Below are 21041 nucleotides of genomic sequence, written 5' to 3'. Positions count from 1 at the left end.
TCGCAACATAATTTTATTCAATTAAAATTTTCAAACACTGATAATAATAATACTACCGAATAATAAAATTTTATGATTTTTTATTACCAAATCTCTTCTGTTAAGGAGATTAAACAGAATAACAATACTTTCTTAATCAAATCGTTCCACCTTCTCACTCTAATCAAGATAACACTTTCTTCACTTCAACATTCACAGCTAAGAAAAATTATTCTTTATTTACAATATATATTTTCCAATTATTGGTCACACCACTACCTTACAAATCAGCTGAATGGCATTTCGGAAATATATTTCAAAATCAATATACCAACACTACGCAATACAATCACTTCATTGAAAATTCTGCTTCTCCGATCTTTATATTCCTCTATTCAACTTATCATTCAATTCAAAAGGGACACTTCATGATTATCAATAGAAATCTTTTTCATTTTAGATACTGGTCACTCCACCACATAAATGCAAATCTAAAGAACAATTTACTATTCAGAACTATTTTCAGTCATATAGAATCGTCATTGCAATCTAATTTCAAAGAAAAGGATAAATCTGTATTTCAAGAAAACACTGAAGAATATTTACTAAGCAGTTGGGAAATATGAATCGAAAATTTAGCTCTTACACTTTGAACACACAACTGACTAAAAGAAAATTGTAATATGAAAGATCTGCAATAAAATAATCTCAATGGCAATGGAATTCATATTTCTGTACATATTATATTAACTCTTATATAAAAAAAAATAATATAGAAATTGCAAAATGCTATTCTCAAAACAAACTAAAGGGCAATCTCAAGCTCAGAATCCATTTGGCGATCTTTACAAAATTAAATTTTCAATAAAGGGCAAACGACTGCTTTTAAAAATATGTTCAGGGCCTCTTCATTAAATTTCTCGACAATGCTTTAAACGTAGGCAAATTAATTCTTTCTGTTACAAAACTGTTACTCTCTATTACTCTTAAACCAGAATAAAATATTTTCTTTATCAACTCGTACCATGTTCTATGGCGACTCAAGACAAAACTTTCAAGTGATTAACCTCGCGGTTAAAACCATTTATTCTTACGTTGAAATTCAATACCTTCAATTATTGGTCACACCACTACTACACAATACAGCTGAAGGGCAATCCAAAAATTTATTTCAAAAATTTATTAATCATTATTGGAAATGTCAAAACTATTAACCAAACACATGCTCAATCGCGTCATATATTAATATGCTCAACCAAAAGATGAGACTTATTTTTTCAAAGTTTCTAAGATTAAAATTAGGTCACACCACTAATTGACTGCACATATAAAAGACACTTCAATACTCAGATTCATTAAAACAATTTCCCTTCACTCAAATACCAATGTTGTCGTAATTGCTATATATTTTTTAAAAATAGGGTGGGGGCAATATTACTAGTTCAAAGAAAAACATTTTATCATTATCATTTCGCAACATAATTTTTTTCAATTAAAATTTTCAAACACTGATGATAATACTACTATTCCGAATAATCCAATTTTATGATTTTTTTTATTAAAAAACCTCTGCTCTTAAGGAGACTTAAACAGAATAACAATACTTTCTTAATCAAATCGTTCCACCTTCTCACTCTAATCATGATAACACTTTCTTCACTTCAACATACACAGCTAAGAAAAATTATTCTTTATTTACAATATATATTTTCCAATTATTGGTCAAACCACTACCTTACAAATCAGCTGAATGGCATTTCGGAAATATATTTCAAAATCAATATACCAACACTACGCAATACAATCACTTCATTGAAAACTCTGCTTCTCCGCTCTTTCTATTCCTCTATTCCACTTATCATTCAATTCAAAAGGGACACTTCATGATTATCAATAGAATTCTTTTTTCATTTTAGATACTGGTCACTCCACTACATAAATGCAAATCTAAAGAACAATTTACTATTCAGAACAATTTTCAGTCATATAGAATCGTCATTGCAATCTAATTTCAAAGAAAAGGATAAATCTGTAGTTCAAGAAAAGACTGAAGCATATTTACTAAGCAGTTGGGAAATATGAATCAAAAATTTAGCTCTTACACTTTGAATACACAACTGACTAAACGAAAACTGTAATATGAAAGATCTGCAATAAAATAATCTCAATGGCAATGGAATTCTTATTTCTGTACATATTATATTAACTCTCATATAAAAAAAAATAATATAGAAACTCTAAAATACTATTCTCAAAACAACCTAAAGGGCAATCTCAAGCTCAGGTTCCATTTGGCGATCTTTACAAAATTAAATTTTCAATAAAGGGCAAACGACTGCTTTTAAAAATGTGTTTAGGGCCTCTTCATTAAATTTCTCGACAATGCTTTAAACGTAGGCAAATTAATTCTTTCTGTTACAAAACTGTTACTCTCTATTACTCTTAAACCAGAATAAAATATTTTCTTTATCAACTCGTACCATGTTCTATGGCTACTCAAGACAAAACTTTCAAGTGATTAACCTCGCGGTTAAAACCATTTATTCTTACGTTGAAATTCAATACCTTCAATTATTGGTCACACCACTACTTCACAATACAGCTGAAGGGCAATTCAAAAATTTATTTCAAAAATTATTAATCATTATTGGAAATGCCAAAACTATTAACCAAACCAATGCTCAATCGCGTCATATATTAATATGCTCAACCAAAAGATGAGACTTATTTTTTCAAAGTTTCTAAGATTAAAATTTGGTCACTCCACTAATTGACTACACATATAAAAGACACTTCACTACTCAGATTCATTAAAAAAATTTCCGTTCACTCAAATAACAATGTTGTCGTAATTGCTATATATTTTTTAAAAATAGGGTGGGGGCAATATTACTAGTTCAAAGAAAAACATTTTATCATTATCATTTCGCAACATAATTTTTTTCAATTAAAATTTTCAAACACTGATGATAATACTACTATTCCGAATAATCCAATTTTATGATTTTTTTTATTAAAAAACCTCTGCTCTTAAGGAGACTTAAACAGAATAACAATACTTTCTTAATCAAATCGTTCCACCTTCTCACTCTAATCATGATAACACTTTCTTCACTTCAACATACACAGCTAAGAAAAATTATTCTTTATTTACAATATATATTTTCCAATTATTGGTCAAACCACTACCTTACAAATCAGCTGAATGGCATTTCGGAAATATATTTCAAAATCAATATACCATTACTACGCAATACAATCACTTCATTGAAAACTCTGCTTCTCCGATCTTTCTATTCCTCTATTCCACTTATCATTCAATTCAAAAGGGACACTTCATGATTATCAATAGAATTCTTTTTTCATTTTAGATACTGGTCACTCCACTACATAAATGCAAATCTAAAGAACAATTTACTATTCAGAACAATTTTCAGTCATATAGAATCGTCATTGCAATCTAATTTCAAAGAAAAGGATAAATCTGTAGTTCAAGAAAAGACTGAAGAATATTTACTAAGCAGTTGGGAAATATGAATCAAAAATTTAGCTCTTACACTTTGAATACACAACTGACTAAACGAAAACTGTAATATGAAAGATCTGCAATAAAATAATCTCAATGGCAATGGAATTCTTATTTCTGTACATATTATATTAACTCTCATATAAAAAAAAATAATATAGAAACTCTAAAATACTATTCTCAAAACAACCTAAAGGGCAATCTCAAGCTCAGGTTCCATTTGGCGATCTTTACAAAATTAAATTTTCAATAAAGGGCAAACGACTGCTTTTAAAAATGTGTTTAGGGCCTCTTCATTAAATTTCTCGACGATGCTTTAAACGTAGGCAAATTAATTCTTTCTGTTACAAAACTGTTACTCTCTATTACTCTTAAACCAGAATAAAATATTTTCTTTATCAACTCGTACCATGTTCTATGGCTACTCAAGACAAAACTTTCAAGTGATTAACCTCGCGGTTAAAACCATTTATTCTTACGTTGAAATTCAATACCTTCAATTATTGGTCACACCACTACTTCACAATACAGCTGAAGGGCAATTCAAAAATTTATTTCAAAAATTATTAATCATTATTGGAAATGCCAAAACTATTAACCAAACCAATGCTCAATCGCGTCATATATTAATATGCTCAACCAAAAGATGAGACTTATTTTTTCAAAGTTTCTAAGATTAAAATTTGGTCACTCCACTAATTGACTACACATATAAAAGACACTTCACTACTCAGATTCATTAAAAAAATTTCCGTTCACTCAAATAACAATGTTGTCGTAATTGCTATATATTTTTTAAAAATAGGGTGGGGGCAATATTACTAGTTCAAAGAAAAACATTTTATCATTATCATTTCGCAACATAATTTTTTTCAATTAAAATTTTCAAACACTGATGATAATACTACTATTCCGAATAATCCAATTTTATGATTTTTTTTATTACCAAACCTCTGCTCTTAAGGAGACTTAAACAGAATAACAATACTTTCTTAATCAAATCGTTCCACCTTCTCACTCTAATCAAGATAACACTTTCTTCACTTCAACATACACAGCTAAGAAAAATTATTCTTTATTTACAATATATATTTTCCAATTATTGGTCAAACCACTACCTTACAAATCAGCTGAATGGCATTTCGGAAATATATTTCAAAATCAATATACCAACACTACGCAATACAATCACTTCATTGAAAACTCTGCTTCTCCGATCTTTCTATTCCTCTATTCCACTTATCATTCAATTCAAAAGGGACACTTCATGATTATCAATAGAATTCTTTTTTCATTTTAGATACTGGTCACTCCACTACATAAATGCATATCTAAAGAACAATTTACTATTCAGAACAATTTTCAGTCATATAGAATCGTCATTGCAATCTAATTTCAAAGAAAAGGATAAATCTGTAGTTCAAGAAAACACTGAAGAATATTTACTAAGCAGTTGGGAAATATGAATCGAAAATTTAGCTCTTACACTTTGAATACACAACTGACTAAACGAAAACTGTAATATGAAAGATCTGCAATAAAATAATCTCAATGGCAATGGAATTCTTATTTCTGTACATATTATATTAACTCTCATATAAAAAAAATAATATAGAAACTCTAAAATACTATTCTCAAAACAACCTAAAGGGCAATCTCAAGCTCAGGTTCCATTTGGCGATCTTTACAAAATTAAATTTTCAATAAAGGGCAAACGACTGCTTTTAAAAATGTGTTTAGGGCCTCTTCATTAAATTTCTCGACGATGCTTTAAACGTAGGCAAATTAATTCTTTCTGTTACAAAACTGTTACTCTCTATTACTCTTAAACCAGAATAAAATATTTTCTTTATCAACTCGTACCATGTTCTATGGCTACTCAAGACAAAACTTTCAAGTGATTAACCTCGCGGTTAAAACCATTTATTCTTACGTTGAAATTCAATACCTTCAATTATTGGTCACACCACTACTTCACAATACAGCTGAAGGGCAATTCAAAAATTTATTTCAAAAATTATTAATCATTATTGGAAATGTCAAAACTATTAACCAAACACATGCTCAATAGCGTCATATATTAATATGCTCAACCAAAAGATGAGACTTATTTTTTCAAAGTTTCTAAGATTAAAATTTGGTCACTCCACTAATTGACTACACATATAAAAGACACTTCACTACTCAGATTCATTAAAAAAAATTCCGTTCACTCAAATAACAATGTTGTCGTAATTGCTATATATTTTTTAAAAATAGGGTGTGGGCAATATTACTAGTTCAAAGAAAAACATTTTATCATTATCATTTCGCAACATAATTTTTTTCAATTAAAATTTTCAAACACTGATGATAATACTACTATTCCGAATAATCCAATTTTATGATTTTTTTTATTACCAAACCTCTGCTCTTAAGGAGACTTAAACAGAATAACAATACTTTCTTAATCAAATCGTTCCACCTTCTCACTCTAATCAAGATAACACTTTCTTCACTTCAACATACACAGCTAAGAAAAATTATTCTTTATTTACAATATATATTTTCCAATTATTGGTCAAACCACTACCTTACAAATCAGCTGAATGGCATTTCGGAAATATATTTCAAAATCAATATACCAACACTACGCAATACAATCACTTCATTGAAAACTCTGCTTCTAAGATGTTTATATTCCTCTATTCAACTTATCATTCAATTCCAAAGGGACACTTCATGATTATCAATAGAAATCTTTTTCATTTTAGATACTGGTCACTCCACTACATAAATGCAAATCTAAAGAACAATTTACTATTCAGAACTATTTTCAGTCATATAGAATCGTCATTGCAATCTAATTTCAAAGAAAAGGATAAATCTGTAGTTCAAGAAAATACTGAAGAATATTTACTAAGCATTTGGTAAATATTAATCGAAAATTTAGCTCTTACACTTTGAACACACAACTGACTAAACGAAAACTGTAATATGAAAGATCTGCAATAAAATAATCTCAATGGCAATGGAATTCTTATTTCTGTAGATATTATATTAACTCTTATATAAAAAAAATAATATAGAAACTCTAAAATACTATTCTCAAAACAACCTAAAGGGCAATCTCAAGCTCAGGTTCCATTTGGCGATCTTTATAATATTAAATTTTCAGTAAAGGGCAAACGACTGCTTTTAAAAATATGTTCAGGGGCTCTTCATTAAATTTCTCGACGATGCTTTAAACGTAGGTAAATTAATTCTTTCTATTATAAAACTGTTACTATCTATTACTCTTAAACAAGAAAATAATACTTTCTTCATTAAATCGTACCATGTTCTATAGCTACTCAAGACATTACTTTCATCTGATTAACCTCGCAGTTAAAACCATTTATTCTTAAGGTGAAATTCAATACCTTCAGTTATTGGTCACACCACTACTTCACAATACAGCTGAAGGGCAATTCAAAAATTTATTTCAAAAAATATTAATCATTATTGGAAATGTCAAAACTATTAACCAAACCAATGCTCAATCGCGTCATATATTAATATGCTCAACCAAAAAATGAGACTTATTTTTCAAACTTTCTAAGATTAAAATTTGGTCACTACACTAATTGACTGCACATATAATAGACACTTCACTACTCAGATTCATTAAACAATTTTCGTTCACTCAAATACCAATGTTGTCGTAATTGCTATATATTTTTTAAAAATAGGGTGGGAGCAATATTACTAGTTCAAAGAAAAACATTTCATCATTATCATTTCGCAACATAATTTTATTCAATTAAAATTTTCAAACACTGATAATAATAATACTACCGAATAATAAAATTTTATGATTTTTTATTACCAAATCTCTTCTGTTAAGGAGATTAAACAGAATAACAATACTTTCTTAATCAAATCGTTCCACCTTCTCACTCTAATCAAGATAACACTTTCTTCACTTCAACATTCACAGCTAAGAAAAATTATTCTTTATTTACAATATATATTTTCCAATTATTGGTCACACCACTACCTTACAAATCAGCTGAATGGCATTTCGGAAATATATTTCAAAATCAATATACCAACACTACGCAATACAATCACTTCATTGAAAATTCTGCTTCTCCGATCTTTATATTCCTCTATTCAACTTATCATTCAATTCAAAAGGGACACTTCATGATTATCAATAGAAATCTTTTTCATTTTAGATACTGGTCACTCCACCACATAAATGCAAATCTAAAGAACAATTTACTATTCAGAACTATTTTCAGTCATATAGAATCGTCATTGCAATCTAATTTCAAAGAAAAGGATAAATCTGTATTTCAAGAAAACACTGAAGAATATTTACTAAGCAGTTGGGAAATATGAATCGAAAATTTAGCTCTTACACTTTGAACACACAACTGACTAAAAGAAAATTGTAATATGAAAGATCTGCAATAAAATAATCTCAATGGCAATGGAATTCTTATTTCTGTATATATTATATTAACTCTTATATAAAAAAATAATATAGAAACTCTAAAATACTATTCTCAAAACAACCTAAAGGGCAATCTCAAGCTCAGGTTCCATTTGGCGATCTTTACAAAATTAAATTTTCAATAAAGGGCAAACGACTGCTTTTAAAAATATGTTCAGGGCCTCTTCATTAAATTTCTCGACAATGCTTTAAACGTAGGCAAATTAATTCTTTCTGTTACAAAACTGTTACTCTCTATTACTCTTAAACCAGAATAAAATATTTTCTTTATCAACTCGTACCATGTTCTATGGCGACTCAAGACAAAACTTTCAAGTGATTAACCTCGCGGTTAAAACCATTTATTCTTACGTTGAAATTCAATACCTTCAATTATTGGTCACACCACTACTACACAATACAGCTGAAGGGCAATCCAAAAATTTATTTCAAAAATTTATTAATCATTATTGGAAATGTCAAAACTATTAACCAAACACATGCTCAATCGCGTCATATATTAATATGCTCAACCAAAAGATGAGACTTATTTTTTCAAAGTTTCTAAGATTAAAATTAGGTCACACCACTAATTGACTGCACATATAAAAGACACTTCAATACTCAGATTCATTAAAACAATTTCCCTTCACTCAAATACCAATGTTGTCGTAATTGCTATATATTTTTTAAAAATAGGGTGGGGGCAATATTACTAGTTCAAAGAAAAACATTTTATCATTATCATTTCGCAACATAATTTTTTTCAATTAAAATTTTCAAACACTGATGATAATACTACTATTCCGAATAATCCAATTTTATGATTTTTTTTATTAAAAAACCTCTGCTCTTAAGGAGACTTAAACAGAATAACAATACTTTCTTAATCAAATCGTTCCACCTTCTCACTCTAATCATGATAACACTTTCTTCACTTCAACATACACAGCTAAGAAAAATTATTCTTTATTTACAATATATATTTTCCAATTATTGGTCAAACCACTACCTTACAAATCAGCTGAATGGCATTTCGGAAATATATTTCAAAATCAATATACCAACACTACGCAATACAATCACTTCATTGAAAACTCTGCTTCTCCGATCTTTCTATTCCTCTATTCCACTTATCATTCAATTCAAAAGGGACACTTCATGATTATCAATAGAATTCTTTTTTCATTTTAGATACTGGTCACTCCACTACATAAATGCAAATCTAAAGAACAATTTACTATTCAGAACAATTTTCAGTCATATAGAATCGTCATTGCAATCTAATTTCAAAGAAAAGGATAAATCTGTAGTTCAAGAAAAGACTGAAGAATATTTACTAAGCAGTTGGGAAATATGAATCAAAAATTTAGCTCTTACACTTTGAATACACAACTGACTAAACGAAAACTGTAATATGAAAGATCTGCAATAAAATAATCTCAATGGCAATGGAATTCTTATTTCTGTACATATTATATTAACTCTCATATAAAAAAAAATAATATAGAAACTCTAAAATACTATTCTCAAAACAACCTAAAGGGCAATCTCAAGCTCAGGTTCCATTTGGCGATCTTTACAAAATTAAATTTTCAATAAAGGGCAAACGACTGCTTTTAAAAATGTGTTTAGGGCCTCTTCATTAAATTTCTCGACAATGCTTTAAACGTAGGCAAATTAATTCTTTCTGTTACAAAACTGTTACTCTCTATTACTCTTAAACCAGAATAAAATATTTTCTTTATCAACTCGTACCATGTTCTATGGCTACTCAAGACAAAACTTTCAAGTGATTAACCTCGCGGTTAAAACCATTTATTCTTACGTTGAAATTCAATACCTTCAATTATTGGTCACACCACTACTTCACAATACAGCTGAAGGGCAATTCAAAAATTTATTTCAAAAATTATTAATCATTATTGGAAATGCCAAAACTATTAACCAAACCAATGCTCAATCGCGTCATATATTAATATGCTCAACCAAAAGATGAGACTTATTTTTTCAAAGTTTCTAAGATTAAAATTTGGTCACTCCACTAATTGACTACACATATAAAAGACACTTCACTACTCAGATTCATTAAAAAAATTTCCGTTCACTCAAATAACAATGTTGTTGTAATTGCTATATATTTTTTAAAAATAGGGTGGGGGCAATATTACTAGTTCAAAGAAAAACATTTTATCATTATCATTTCGCAACATAATTTTTTTCAATTAAAATTTTCAAACACTGATGATAATACTACTATTCCGAATAATCCAATTTTATGATTTTTTTTATTACCAAACCTCTGCTCTTAAGGAGACTTAAACAGAATAACAATACTTTCTTAATCAAATCGTTCCACCTTCTCACTCTAATCAAGATAACACTTTCTTCACTTCAACATACACAGCTAAGAAAAATTATTCTTTATTTACAATATATATTTTCCAATTATTGGTCAAACCACTACCTTACAAATCAGCTGAATGGCATTTCGGAAATATATTTCAAAATCAATATACCAACACTACGCAATACAATCACTTCATTGAAAACTCTGCTTCTCCGATCTTTCTATTCCTCTATTCCACTTATTATTCAATTCAAAAGGGAAACTTCATGATTATCAATAGAATTCTTTTTTCATTTTAGATACTGGTCACTCCACTACATAAATGCAAATCTAAAGAACAATTTACTATTCAGAACAATTTTCAGTCATATAGAATCGTCATTGCAATCTAATTTCAAAGAAAAGGATAAATCTGTAGTTCAAGAAAACACTGAAGAATATTTACTAAGCAGTTGGGAAATATGAATCGAAAATTTAGCTCTTACACTTTGAATACACAACTGACTAAACGAAAACTGTAATATGAAAGATCTGCAATAAAATAATCTCAATGGCAATGAAATTCTTATTTCTGTACATATTATATTAACTCTCATATAAAAAAAATAATATAGAAACTCTAAAATACTATTCTCAAAACAACCTAAAGGGCAATCTCAAGCTCAGGTTCCATTTGGCGATCTTTACAAAATTAAATTTTCAATAAAGGGCAAACGACTGCTTTAAAAATTTGTTCAGGGGCTCTTCATTAAATTTCTCGACAATGCTTTAAACGTAGGCAAATTAATTCTTTCTGTTACAAAACTGTTACTCTCTATTAATCTTAAACCAGAATAAAATATTTTCTTTATCAACTCGTACCATGTTCTATGGCTACTCAAGACAAAACTTTCAAGTGATTAACCTCGCGGTTAAAACCATTTATTCTTACGTTGAAATTCAATACCTTCAATTATTGGTCACACCACTACTTCACAATACAGCTGAAGGGCAATTCGAAAATTTATTTCAAAAATTATTAATCATTATTGGAAATGCCAAAACTATTAACCAAACCAATGCTCAATCGCGTCATATATTAATATGCTCAACCAAAAGATGAGACTTATTTTTTCAAAGTTTCTAAGATTAAAATTTGGTCACTCCACTAATTGACTGCACATATAAAAGACACTTCACTACTCAGATTCATTAAAAAAATTTCCGTTCACTCAAATAACAATGTTGTCGTAATTGCTATATATTTTTTAAAAATAGGGTGGGGGCAATATTACTAGTTCAAAGAAAAACATTTTATCATTATCATTTCGCAACATAATTTTTTTCAATTAAAATTTTCAAACACTGCTGATAATACTACTATTCCGAATAATCGAATTTGATGATTTTTTTTTATTACCAAACCTCTGCTCATAAGGAGACTTAAACAGAATAACAATACTTTCTTAATCAAATCGTTCCACCTTCTCACTCTAATCAAGATAACACTTTCTTCACTTCAACATACACAGCTAAGAAAAATTATTCTTTATTTACAATATATATTTTCCAATTATTGGTCAAACCACTACCTTACAAATCAGCTGAATGGCATTTCGGAAATATATTTCAAAATCAATATACCAACACTACGCAATACAATCACTTCATTGAAAACTCTGCTTCTCCGATCTTTCTATTCCTCTATTCCACTTATCATTCAATTCAAAAGGGACACTTCATGATTATCAATAGAATTCTTTTTTCATTTTAGATACTGGTCACTCCACTACATAAATGCAAATCTAAAGAACAATTTACTATTCAGAACAATTTTCAGTCATATAGAATCGTCATTGCAATCTAATTTCAAAGAAAAGGATAAATCTGTAGTTCAAGAATACACTGAAGAATATTTACTAAGCAGTTGGGAAATATGAATCGAAAATTTAGCTCTTACACTTTGAATACACAACTGACTAAACGAAAACTGTAATATGAAAGATCTGCAATAAAATAATCTCAATGGCAATGGAATTCTTATTTCTGTACATATTATATTAACTCTCATATAAAAAAAATAATATAGAAACTCTAAAATACTATTCTCAAAACAACCTAAAGGGCAATCTCAAGCTCAGGTTCCATTTGGCGATCTTTACAAAATTAAATTTTCAATAAAGGGCAAACGACTGCTTTTAAAAATATGTTCAGGGGCTCTTCATTAAATTTCTCGTCAATGCTTTAAACGTAGGCAAATTAATTCTTTCTGTTACAAAACTGTTAGTCTCTATTTGTCTCAAACCAGAAAATAATACTTTCTTCATCAAATCGTACCATGTTCTATGGCTACTCAAGATATTACTTTCATCTGACTAACCTCGTAGTTAAAAACCATTTATTCTTACGTTGAAATTCAATACCTTCAATTATTGGTCACACCACTACTTCACGATACAGCTGAAGGGAAATTCAAAATTTTATTTCAAAAATTATTAATCATTATTGGAAATGTCAAAACTATTAACCAAACCAATGCTCAATCGCGTCATATATTAATATGCTCAACCAAAAGATGAGACTTATTTTTTCAAAGTTTCTAAGATTAAAATTTGGTCACTCCACTAATTGACTGCACATATAAAAGACACTTCACTACTGAGATTCATTAAAAAAATTTCCGTTCACTTAAATAACAATGTTGTCGTAATTGCTATATATTTTTTAAAAATAGGGTGGGGGCAATATTACTAGTTCAAAGAAAAACATTTCATCATTATCATGTCGCAACATAATTTTTTTCAATTAAAATTTTCAAACACTGATGATAATACTACTACTCCGAATAATCAAATTTTATGATTTTTTTTATTACCAAACCTCTGCTCTTAAGGAGACTTAAACAGAATAACAATACTTTCTTAATCAAATCGTACCACCTTCTCACTCTAATCAAGATAACGCTTTCTTCACTTCAACACTCACAGCTAAGACCAATTATTCTTTATTTCCAATATATATTTACCAATTATTGGTCACACCACTACCGTACATGAATGGCGTTTCGGAAATATATTTCAAAATCAATATACCAACACTACGCAATACCATCACTTCATTGAAAACTCTGCTTCTCCAATTTTTCTATTCCTCTATTCAACTTATCATTCAATTCAAAAGGGACACTTCATGATTATCAATAGAATTCTTTTTTCATTTTAGATACTGGTCACTCCACTACATAAATGCAAATCTAAAGAACAATTTACTATTCAGAACAATTTTCAGTCATATAGAATCGTCATTGCAATCTAATTTCAAAAAAAAGGATAAATCTGTAGTTCAAGAAAACACTGAAGAATATTTACTAAGCAGTTGGGAAATATGAATCGAAAATTTAGCTCTTACACTTTGAATACACAACTGACTAAACGAAAACTGTAATATGAAAGATCTGCAATAAAATAATCTCAATGGCAATGGAATTCTTATTTCTGTACATATTATATTAACTCTTATATAAAAAAATAATATAGAAACTCTAAAATACTATTCTCAAAACAACCTAAAGGGCAATCTCAAGCTCAGGTTCCATTTGGCGATCTTTACAAAATTAAATTTTCAATAAAGGGCAAACGACTGCTTTAAAAATTTGTTCAGGGGCTCTTCATTAAATTTCTCGACAATACTTTAAACGTAGGCAAATTAATTCTTTCTGTTACAAAACTGTTACTCTCTATTACTCTTATACCAGAAAATTATACTTTCTTCATCAAATCGTACCATGTTCTATGGCTACTCAAGACATTACTTTCATCTGATTAACCTCGTAGTTAAAATCCATTTATTCTTACGTTGAAATTCAATACCTTCAATTATTGGTCACACCACTACTTCACAATACAGCTGAAGGGCAATCCAAAAATTTATTTCAAAAATTATTAATCATTATTGGAAATGTCAAAACTATTAACCAAACACATGCTCAATAGCGTCATATATTAATATGCTCAACCAAAAGATGAGACTTATTTTTTCAAAGTTTCTAAGATTAAAATTTGCTCACTCCACTAATTGACTGCACATATAAAAGACACTTCAATACTCAGATTCATTAAAAAAATTTCCCTTCACTCAAATACCAATGTTGTCGTAATTGCTATATATTTTTTAAAAATAGGGTGGGGGCAATATTACTAGTTCAAAGAAAAACATTTTATCATTATCATTTCGCAACAAAAATTTTTTCAATTAAAATTTTCAAACACTGATGATAATACTACTATTCCCAAATCGTACCACCTTCTCACTCTAATCAAGATAACGCTTTCTTCACTTCAACACTCACAGCTAAGACCAATTATTCTTTATTTCCAATATATATTTTCCAATTATTGGTCACACCACTACCGTACATGAATGGCGTTTCGGAAATATATTTCAAAATCAATATACCAACACTACGCAATACCATCACTTCATTGAAAACTCTGCTTCTCCAATCTTTCTATTCCTCTATTCAACTTATCATTCAATTCAAAAGGGACACTTCATGATTATCAATAGAATTCTTTTTTCATTTTAGATACTGGTCACTCCACTACATAAATGCAAATCTAAAGAACAATTTACTATTCAGAACAATTTTCAGTCATATAGAATCGTCATTGCAATCTAATTTCAAAGAAAAGGATAAATCTGTAGTTCAAGAAAACACTGAAGAATATTTACTAAGCAGTTGGGAAATATGAATCGAAAATTTAGCTCTTACACTTTGAATACACAACTGACTAAACGAAAACTGTAATATGAAAGATCTGCAATAAAATAATCTCAATGGCAATGGAATTCTTATTTCTGTACATATTATATTAACTCTTATATAAAAAAATAATATAGAAACTCTAAAATACTATTCTCAAAACAACCTAAAGGGCAATCTCAAGCTCAGGTTCCATTTGGCGATCTTTACAAAATTAAATTTTCAATAAAGGGCAAACGACTGCTTTAAAAATTTGTTCAGGGGCTCTTCATTAAATTTCTCGACAATGCTTTAAACGTAGGCAAATTAATTCTTTCTGTTACAAAACTGTTACTCTCTATTACTCTTATACCAGAAAATTATACTTTCTTCATCAAATCGTACCATGTTCTATGGCTACTCAAGACATTACTTTCATCTGATTAACCTCGTAGTAAAATCCATTTATACTTACGTTGAAATTCAATACCTTCAATTATTGGTCACACCACTACTTCACGATACAGCTGAAGGGCAATTCAAAAATTTATTTCAAAAATTATTAATCATTATTGGAAATGTCAAAACTATTAACCAAACCAAAGCTCAATCGCGTCATATATTAATATGCTCAACCAAAAGATGAGACTTATTTTTTCAAAGTTTCTAAGATTAAAATTTGGTCACTCCACTAATTGACTGCACATATAAAAGACACTTCACTACTCAGATTCATTAAAACAATTTCCCTTCACTCAAATACCAATGTTGTCGTAATTGCTATATATTTTTTAAAAATAGGGTGGGGGCAATATTACTAGTTCAAAGAAAAACATTTCATCATTATCATTTCGCAACATAAGTTTTTCAATTAAAATTTTCAAACACTGATGATAATACTACTATTCCGAATAATCAAATTTTATGATTTTTTTTATTACCAAACCTCTGCTCTTAAGGAGACTTAAACAGAATAACAATACTTTCTTAATCAAATCGTACCACCTTCTCACTCTAATCAAGATAACGCTTTCTTCACTTCAACACTCACAGCTAAGACCAATTATTCTTTATTTCCAATAATTGGTCACACCACTACCGTACAAATCAGCTGAATGGCATTTCGGAAATATATTTCAAAATCAATATACCAACACTACGCAATACAATCACTTCATTGAAAACTCTGCTTCTCCGATCTTTATATTCCTCTATTCAACTTAACATTCAATTCAAAAGGGACACTTCATGATTATCAATAGAAATCTTTTTTCATTTTAGATACTGGTCACTCCACTACATAAATGCAAATCTAAAGAACAATTTACTATTCAGAACAATTTTCAGTCATATAGAATCGTCATTGCAATCTAATTTCAAAGAAAAGGATAAATGTTTAGTTCAAGAAAATACTGAAGAATATTTACTAAGCAGTTGGGAAATATTAATCGAAAATTTAGCTCTCACACTTTGAACACACAACTGACTAAACGAAAATTGTAATATGAAAGATCTACAATAAAATAATCTCAATGGCAATGGAATTCTTATTTCTGTACATATTATATTAACTCTTATATAAAAAAATAATATAGAAACTCTAAAATACTATTCTCAAAACAACCTAAAGGGCAATCTCAAGCTCAGGATCCATTTGGCGATCTTTACAAAATTAAATTTTCAATAAAGGGCAAACGACTGCTTTTAAAAATATGTTCAGGGCCTCTTCATTAAATTTCTCGACAATGCTTTAAACGTAGGCAAATTAATTCTTTCTGTTACAAAACTGTTACTCTCTATTACTCTTATACCAGAAAATTATACTTTCTTCATCAAATCGTACCATGTTCTATGGCTACTCAAGACATTACTTTCATCTGATTAACCTCGTCGTTAAAATCCATTTATTCTTACGTTGAAATTCAATACCTTCAATTATTGGTCACACCACTACTTCACAATACAGCTGAAGGGCAATCCAAAAATTTATTTCAAAAATTATTAATCATTATTGGAAATGTCAAAACTATTAACCAAACACATGCTCAATAGCGTCATATATTAATATGCTCAACCAAAAGATGAGACTTATTTTTTCAAAGTTTCTAAGATTAAAATTTGCTCACTCCACTAATTGACTGCACATATAAAAGACACTTCAATACTCAGATTCATTAAAAAAATTTCCGTTCACTCAAATACCTATGTTGTCGTAATTGCTATATATTTTTTAAAAATAGGGTGGGGGCAATATTACTAGTTCAAAGAAAAACATTTTATCATTATCATTTCGCAACAAAAATTTTTTCAATTAAAATTTTCAAACACTGATGATAATACTACTATTCCGAATAATTAAATTTTATGATTTTTTTATTACCAAAGCTCTGCTCTTAAGGAGACTTAAACAGAATAACAATACTTTCTTAATCAAATCGTTCCACCTTCTCACTCTAATCAAGATAACACTTTCTTCACTTCAACATTCACAGCTAAGAAAAATTATTCTTTATTTACAATATATATTTTCCAATTATTGGTCACACCACTACCGTACAAATCAGCTGAATGGCATTTCGGAAATATATATATGAAAATCAATATACCAACACTACGCAATACCATCACTTCATTGAAAACTCTGCTTCTCCGATCTATCTATTCCTCTATTCAACTTATCATTCAATTCAAAAGGGACACTTCATGATTATCAATAGAATTCTTTTTTCATTTTAGATACTGGTCACTCCACTACATAAATGCAAATCTAAAGAACAATTTACTATTCAGAACAATTTTCAGTCATATAGAATCGTCATTGCAATCTAATTTCAAAGAAAAGGATAAATCTGTAGTTCAAGAAAAGACTGAGGAATATTTACTAAGCAGTTGGGAAATATGAATCAAAAATTTAGCTCTTACACTTTGAATACACAACTGACTAAACGAAAACTGTAATATGAAAGATCTGCAATAAAATAATCTCAATGGCAATGGAATTCTTATTTCTGTACATATTATATTAACTCTCATATAAAAAAAAATAATATAGAAACTCTAAAATACTATTCTCAAAACAACCTAAAGGGAAATCTCAAGCTCAGGTTCCATTTGGCGATCTTTACAAAATTAAATTTTCAATAAAGGGCAAACGACTGCTTTTAAAAATATGTTCAGGGCCTCTTCATTAAATTTCTCGACAATGCTTTAAATGTAGGCAAATTAATTCTTTCTGTTACAAAACTTTTACTCTCTATTACTCTTAAACCAGAATATAATATTCTCTTTATCAAATCGTACCATGTTCTATGGCTACTCAAGACAAAACTTTCAAGTGATTAACCTCGCGGTTAAAACCATTTATTCTGACGTTGAAATTCAATACCTTCAATTATTGGTCACACCACTACTTCACAATACAGCTGAAGGGCAATTCAAAAATTTATTTCAAAAATTATTAATCATTATTGGAAATGCCAAAACTATTAACCAAACCAATGCTCAATCGCGTCATATATTAATATGCTCAACCAAAAGATGAGACTTATTTTTTCAAAGTTTCTAAGATTAAAATTTGGTCACTCCACTAATTGACTACACATATAAAAGACACTTCACTACTCAGATTCATTAAAATAATTTCCGTTCACTCAAATACCTATGTTGTCGTAATTGCTATATATTTTTAAAAAATAGGGTGGGGGCAATATTACTAGTTCAAAGAAAAACATTTCATCTTTATCAATTCGCAACATAATTTTTTTCAATTAAAATTTTCAAACACTGATGATAATACTACTATTCCGAATAATCGAATTTTATGATTTTTTTTATTACCAAACCTCTGCTCTTAAGGAGACTTTAACAGAATAACAATACTTTCTTAATCAAATCGTTCCAACTTCTCACTCTAATCAAGATAACACTTTCTTCACTTCAACATACACAGCTAAGAAAAATTATTCTTTATTTACAATATATATTTTCCAATTATTGGTCACACCACTACCTTACAAATCAGCTGAATGGCATTTCGGAAATATATTTCAAAATCAATATACCAACACAACGCAATACAATCACTTCATTGAAAACTCTGCTTCTCCGATCTTTATATTCCTCTATTCAACTTAACATTCAATTCAAAAGGGACACTTCATGATTATCAATAGAAATCTTTTTTCATTTTAGATACTGGTCACTCCACTACATAAATGCAAATCTAAAGAACAATTTACTATTCAGAACAATTTTCAGTCATATAGAATCGTCATTGCAATCTAATTTCAAAGAAAAGGATAAATCTTTAGTTCAAGAAAATACTGAAGAATATTTACTAAGCAGTTGGGAAATATTAATCGAAAATTTAGCTCTCACACTTTGAACACACAACTGACTAAACGAAAATTGTAATATGAAAGATCTGCAATAAAATAATCTCAATGGCAATGGAATGCTTATTTCTGTACATATTATATTAACTCTTATATAAAAAAATAATATAGAAACTCTAAAATACTATTCTCAAAACAACCTAAAGGGCAATCTCAAGCTCAGGATCCATTTGGCGATCTTTACAAAATTAAATTTTCAATAAAGGGCAAACGACTGCTTTTAAAAATATGTTCAGGGCCTCTTCATTAAATTTCTCGACAATGCTTTAAACGTAGGCAAATTAATTCTTTCTGTTACAAAACTGTTACTCTCTATTACTCTTATACCAGAAAATTATACTTTCTTCATCAAATCGTACCATGTTCTATGGCTACTCAAGACATTACTTTCATCTGATTAACCTCGTAGTTAAAATCCATTTATTCTTACGTTGAAATTCAATACCTTCAATTATTGGTCACACCACTACTTCACAATACAGCTGAAGGGCAATTCAAAAATTTATTTCAAAAATTATTAATCATTATTGGAAATGTCAAAACTATTAACCAAACACATGCTCAATAGCGTCATATATTAATATGCTCAACCAAAAGATGAGACTTATTTTTTCAAAGTTTCTAAGATTAAAATTTGCTCACTCCACTAATTGACTGCACATATAAAAGACACTTCAATACTCAGATTCATTAAAAAAATTTCCCTTCACTCAAATACCAATGTTGTCGTAATTGCTATATATTTTTTAAAAATAGGGTGGGGGCAATATTACTAGTTCAAAGAAAAACATTTCATCATTATCATTTCGCAACAAAAATTTTTTCAATTAAAATTTTCAAACACTGATGATAATACTACTATTCCGAATAATTAAATTTTATGATTTTTTTATTACCAAATCTCTTCTGTTAAGGAGATTAAACAGAATAACAATACTTTCTTAATCAAATCGTTCCACCTTCTCACTCTAATCAAGATAACACTTTCTTCACTTCAACATTCACAGCTAAGAAAAATTATTCTTTATTTACAATATATATTTTCCAATTATTGGTCACACCACTACCTTACAAATCAGCTGAATGGCATTTCGGAAATATATTTCAAAATCAATATACCAACACTACGCAATACAATCACTTCATTGAAAATTCTGCTTCTCCGATCTTTATATTCCTCTATTCAACTTATCATTCAATTCAAAAGGGACACTTCATGATTATCAATAGAAATCTTTTTCATTTTAGATACTGGTCACTCCACCACATAAATGCAAATCTAAAGAACAATTTACTATTCAGAACTATTTTCAGTTATATAGAATCGTCATTGCAATCTAATTTCAAAGAAAAGGATAAATCTGTATTTCAAGAAAACACTGAAGAATATTTACTAAGCAGTTGGGAAATATGAATCGAAAATTTAGCTCTTACACTTTGAACACACAACTGACTAAAAGAAAATTGTAATATGAAAGATCTGCAATAAAATAATCTCAATGGCAATGGAATTCTTATTTCTGTATATATTATATTAACTCTTATATAAAAAAATAATATAGAAACTCTAAAATACTATTCTCAAAACAACCTAAAGGGCAATCTCAAGCTCA

Source organism: Argiope bruennichi, chromosome 5, assembly GCF_947563725.1.
Source record: "Argiope bruennichi chromosome 5, qqArgBrue1.1, whole genome shotgun sequence".
NCBI classification, from domain to species: Eukaryota; Metazoa; Arthropoda; class Arachnida; order Araneae; family Araneidae; genus Argiope; species Argiope bruennichi.
Note: the sequence above shows the minus strand (reverse complement) of the source record.